Raw genomic sequence first — 6,133 nt, forward strand, 5'->3', positions numbered from 1 at the left:
CACAAAACAAAAGGCTTGAAATTAATTATGCTCACACAATTAAAGTTCCATAAAATTTTAAATCAATACATACCAAAACACAAGGTTAATTTATCAAGGCACAATAATTATAGCTCTTTGCAAATCTTAGGGGAGATAGAATGGGCTTTTTTTTTTTAATATTTGAAATTGGTACTTCTCTCTTATCACAGTTATTTTTTTTTTCCGTCACCTTCAGAAAAGTACCTTGCTCATATCCTAGCTATCTTTTGGCCTGAGAATCGAAATGGGGTTCATGAAGACCCCTGGTTAGTTTGCTTAACTAAAATAGCGAAGCAATTTTTAAGTTCAACCTTTTATTTCCCCTAATTTATGCATTTACATATTATAAAGTTCCATGATAGATTAAACAAAGTTCTGAAATATGCATGACACTAGTTTAAAGCACACATAACTAATCATTTCACCATTAAATCAAGCCTAATTGATTTTTGTAGAAAAAAAATTGCTCTATGGTATGGATAAGAGGGAAAATCCATCATTAAAGTTACTATTACCTTGCCTAAAATCTCAAAAATTCAATCTAAAATAGAAAAGTTATTTCAAGGACAAAGCACTTCTCTCCGAGAGTTAATATAGAATCATGAATCAAGCTTATGAGAACGATTTATTTTTTATTTATTTATTTATTTTATTATATATATATATATATATATTTATTTATTCAAAAATTGCAGCAACAAATTTCTCCTCTCCCACACTTAAAACTTACATTGTCCCCAATGTAAAGCCCAGATGCAAAAGAAAAAAAAATGCTAAAAAATAAAATAAGATAAGGGAAAGAAAACAAATCTGATTGTGGCTAACAAGCCACCCATGGGTTGCCTCCCAAGAAGCGCTTTTGTTTATCATCATTAGCTCGACATGGCAAAGCTCCTTAATCCACATAAATTGGGTTACTCAATTTGAGCTCCTCCACTGTATGCTCCTGAAATCTCTCATAAAATGGCTTGAGTCTATGACCGTTGACCTTAAACACCTTATTAGTTCCTAAACTTTGAATTTCAACTGCACCATAAGGAAACACATTAGTAACAACAAAGGGTCCAATCCAACAAGAATGCAACTTACTAGGCATCAACTTTAATTTGGAATTATATAATAAAAATTTTTGCCCAATCACAAACTGCTTCCTTAGAATTAGTTTGTCATGGAATGCCTTGGTCTTTTCTTTATAGATCTTAGAATTCTCATAAGCCTCAAGTCGAATTTCCTCTAATTCCTACAATTGTAATTTTCTTTCCACACCAGCAGTATTCAAATCCAAATTACAATGTCTAACAGCCCAATAAGCCTTATGTTCTAACTCAACAGGGAGGTGACACAACTTACCAAATACCAATCTGTATGGGGACATACCTATTGGTGTCTTATAAGCAGTCCTGTAAGCCCACAAAGCATCATCAAGTCTAAGGCTTTAATCTTTTCTATTTGGCTTCACTGTTTTTTCCAAAATAGACTTGATCTCTCTGTTAGACACCTCTGCTTGCCCACTTGTTTGAGGATGATAAGTTGTAGATACTCTATGAAAAACACTATATTTCCTCAACAATGTCTCAACAGTTCTATTACAAAAATGTGTGCCCCGGTCACTGATCAAAGCTCTAGGAACTCCAAACCTGCTAAAAATGTTTGACTTGATAAAACCTACAACAGCTTTAGAATCATCAGTCCTGGTGGCTTTGGCTTCCACCCATTTCGAAACATAATCAACAGCAAGTAATATATAAACAAAGCCAAAAAAAGAAGGAAATGGACCCATAAAATCAATAGCCTACACATCAAAAATCTCACAAACAAGTATTGGATTCTGAATCATCTCATTCCTATGGGTTAAACTTCTTGTTCTTTGACATTGTTCACAATTTTTGCAAATCAAATATGAATCACGAAATATAGTGGACTAGTAAAAACCACAGTCTAATATTTTTCTACCTGTTCTCTTAGGTCCAAAATGACCTCTACATGCATAGGCATGACAAAATGCAAGAATAGATTGAATCTCATTATCAGGAACACATCTCCTAATAGTTTGATCTGAACAAAATTTTCACAAATACGGGTCATCCCACACATAATACTTAGCCTCACTTTTCAATTTCTCTTTCTTAGCTCTACTCAAATTAAAAGGTACAACCTTAGTAACCAAATAATTCACCAAATCATCATACCAAGGGATCATACCTTGTAATTTAAATAACTGCTCATCAGGAAAAAATTCTTGCAAAGGAACTAGATCTTCTTGTGTCACTAACCTGCTCAAATGATCTGCTACCAGGTTCTCAGCTTCTTTCTTATCCTTGATTTGAAGATCAAATTCTTGCAACAGAAGGATCCATCTAATCAACCTTGGTTTTGCTTCCTTCTTTGCTAAGAGTTACTTCAATGCTGCATGATCAGAGAAGATAATTATTTTAGAACCAAGCAAATATGATCAAAATTTATCTAAAGCAAAAACTATATCCAAAAACTCTTTTTCGGTTGTAAAATAATTGCACTGAGCTGAATTGAGTGTCTTGGATGCATAATAAATCACATGAAAGAGCTTCCCAATACGCTGCCCTAAAACTGCTCCCACTGCATAATTACTCGCATCACACATAATTTCAAACGGTATTGTCCAATCAGGAGCCTGGATAATAGGGGGTGATGTCAATGCAGATTTCAATTTGTCAAAAGCCTCCTTGCACTCTTCACTAAACTCAAAAGAAACATCTTTTTGCAAGAGTCTAGATAAAGGCAATGCTATCTTAGAAAAAAACTTAATGAACCTGTGATAGAAACCTGCATGACCAAGAAAAGAGCGTACTTCCCTCACAGTTGTGGGGTAGGGTAAGTTCACAATTAAATCAATTTTAGATTTATCCACCTCAATACCCCTATTAGAGACAACATGACCCAAAACAATCCCCTATTCCACCATAAAATGACACTTCTCATAATTTAAAATAAGATTTTTCTCAATGCATCTCTCAAGAACAAAATTCAAATGATGTAAACATGCATCAAATGAATCACCACACATAGTAAAATCATCCATGAACACCTCAATGCAATTATCAATGTAATATGAAAATATGCTTATCATGCGTCTCTGAAATGTGGCAGGTGCATTACAAAGCCCAAAGGGCATCCTTCTAAAAGCAAAAGTTCCAAAAGGGCAAGTGAAGGTAGTATTCTCTTGATCCTCCGGTGCAATCACAATTTGATTATATCCAGAAAAGACATCAAGAATGCAGAAATAAGACTTACCTGCTAACCACTCAAGCATTTGATCAATGAATGGTAGTGGGAAGTGGTCCTTCCTTGTTGTTGCATTCAGCTTGCAGTAGTCTATGCACATTCGCCATCCATTCTAAATCCTTGTTGGAACAAGTTCATTATCTTGATTTGCTACCACAGTGACTCCTGATTTTTTTGGCACTACTTGGACTGGACTTACCCATTTGCTGTCTGAAATTGGGTAAATAACTCCTGCATCTAGTAGCTTTAAAATCTCCTTCTTCACAACCTCCATCCTTTGTGGGTTCAACCTCCTTTGAGCTTCTCTACTTGGTTTAGCCTCATCCTCCAGTAAAATCCTGTGCATGCACACTGATGGACTTATACCTTTGATGTCAGCTATTGTCCATCCAATTGCTTTCTTGTGTACCCTCAAAACTCTGATCAATCTGTCTTATTGAATCTTTGTTAAATTACTTGAGATGATAACTGGAAGTGTCTCATTGTCTCCCAAGTAAACATACTTCAAATGCTCAGGTAAAGGCTTGAGTTCAAGAACTGGTGCCTGCACCACAGAAGGTAATAATTTTGTGTGAGATACAGGTAAGTCAATCTTTGATACTCCATACCTTTTTTGAACAGGAGGTAATGACTGCAATGCCATTGTTGCATCTTGAACCTCTACACTTAATGGCTGATTGGTACTGATTTCTTAAATTCCTTGACTAATCACCACTTATAACTCATCCTCCATGCTTAACTCAAAAACATCCTGCACAAATGTATCAACAACATCAATAGAAAAAACAGAACGGTCATTAGCAGGATACTTCATGGCATCAATGATATTAAATTTGACAGTCTCTCCATCAAACTCCATAGTTAAGGTACCATCATCCACATTAATTTTTGTCTTGGCAGTTTTTAGGAAAGGTCTTCCAAACAAAATCAAAGCTGATTTTGATGTGGGAACACTATCCTCCATATCCAGAATGTAAAAATCTGCAGGAAAAATCAATTCTCCAACTTGCACTAACACATCTTCAACTACTCCCAATGGGTAAGCATTAGAACGATCGGCTAACTGAATAATGGCACTGGTTTCTTTCAAAGGACCCAAATTTAAAGTTTGGAAAACGGAATTTGACATAACATTAATAAATGCTCCTAAATCTGCCATTGCACGTTCAAATTTAGAATCACCTATTCTGCAGGGAATAGAAAATGAACCTGGATCCTTACACTTAGGGGGTAATTTTTGCTGAATTAATGCTGACACATTTTCCCCCACACTGATCTTCTCATTATTCCTCAACTTGCGCTTTGTAGTGCATAGTTCCTTAAGGGATTTAGCATACTTGGGAACTTGTTTGATCGCATCAAGTAAAGGTATATTCACCTCTACCTTCCTGAAAGTCTCCAAATTTTCTCTCTTGTTCTTCTTTCTTAGTCTTAGCCAACCTGCATGGAAATGGAGGAAGAACAGAATTATTAACCTTATTCAGTTTAGGTTCAGTACTTACCTCAACTTTAGGAACTTCATATTCTTTTGCTCCTTGCATCTTCTTTTTCATTGACTCATGTGGAGTCTGATTATCAACTTCTTTTCCACTTCGCTACACTATAGCACTTGCATTTTCTCTGGGGTTCATGACTGTTTGTGATAGAAGCTTTCCAGAACCTTGAGCTTCCAGCTTACTCACAGATGAGGCTAACTGACCAATTTGCCTCTCTATATTTTGAATGCTATTTCTGGTCTCCTGTTGAAACTATTATGTATTGCTAGCCAAAGCCTTAACAATTTCATCAAGTGACATACCTTGATTTGAGGGAGGCGAAGGTGGTGGTGATTGATTCACTTGTGGTCTCTGCTGATGGTATCGGTTTTGCACCGGTTGATTCCCATAACTCAAATTGGGATGATCTCGCCATCCTGGATTATAAGTGCTAGAAAAGGGATCATACCTGCGTTGTGGTTGTCCATAATGTCCTACTACATTAGCATGTTGCATTGATTCATCCTCTTGTAACGTAGGACACATGTCAGTAGCATGACCCGAACCCGAACAAATTCCACATACCTTAACAATTTGCATATTCCCTACAGCCAACTGCCGCACTAAAGAAGTTAAATCAAAAATCTGTTTCTCAAGGTTAGATGTACTTACCTCATTAACCTTCATAGGTGTGTGATCCATTCTCATTCCAACCTGCTGAGAATTTACTGCCATGTTAGCAATCAGCCTCCTTGCTTCTTCTGGTGTCTTGTCAACCAAAGCTCCTCCACTAGTAGCATCTATCATACTACGGTCCATTGGTAGAAGTCTCTCATAGAAATACTAAATCAAAAGCTGCTCACTTATTTGATAATGGGGACAGCTTGCACACAGTTTCTTAAATCTCTCCCAATACTCATACAAGCTCTCTCCATTGTACTGCCAGATGCCACAAATTTCTTTTCTTATATTGGCAACACGGGAAGCAGGAAAATACATCTCTAAAAATATCTGCTTCATCCCATTCCATGAGTTGACAGATCCGGAAGGAAGGTAATACAACCAATCCTTAGCTGTTCCTTCCAGTGAGAAAGGGAAAGCTCGAAGCTTGATTTGATCCTCTGAAACTCCTTGAGGTTTCATGCTAGAACACACAATATGAAATTCTTTTAAATACTTATGTGGATCCTCACCTCCAAGACCATGAAACTTAGGTAACAAATGAATTAGTCCAGATTTTAACTCAAAAGCAACATTTAAAGCAGGGTATTGAATACACAAAGGCTGTTGGTTTAGATCAGGAGCAGCCAACTCTTTCAAGGTTCTAGCAGCCATGGTTTCGTTTTCGAAATTTAAATCCAAATCCGATCCGAACT

The 6,133-nt window shown here is 36.5% G+C and overlaps 1 non-coding gene across 1 annotated transcript; it reads left to right on the forward strand.

Moving 5' to 3' along the window:
• Positions 1-5,622: 5,622 nt before the first annotated feature.
• LOC131172307 (small nucleolar RNA R71) lies at positions 5,623-5,729 on the forward strand. The gene has a single exon (XR_009142789.1). It is a non-coding gene; the product is annotated as a small nucleolar RNA R71 (small nucleolar RNA).
• Positions 5,730-6,133: the final 404 nt, after the last annotated feature.

The sequence above is a fragment of the Hevea brasiliensis genome, chromosome 13 (assembly GCF_030052815.1).
Source record: "Hevea brasiliensis isolate MT/VB/25A 57/8 chromosome 13, ASM3005281v1, whole genome shotgun sequence".
NCBI classification, from domain to species: Eukaryota; Viridiplantae; Streptophyta; class Magnoliopsida; order Malpighiales; family Euphorbiaceae; genus Hevea; species Hevea brasiliensis.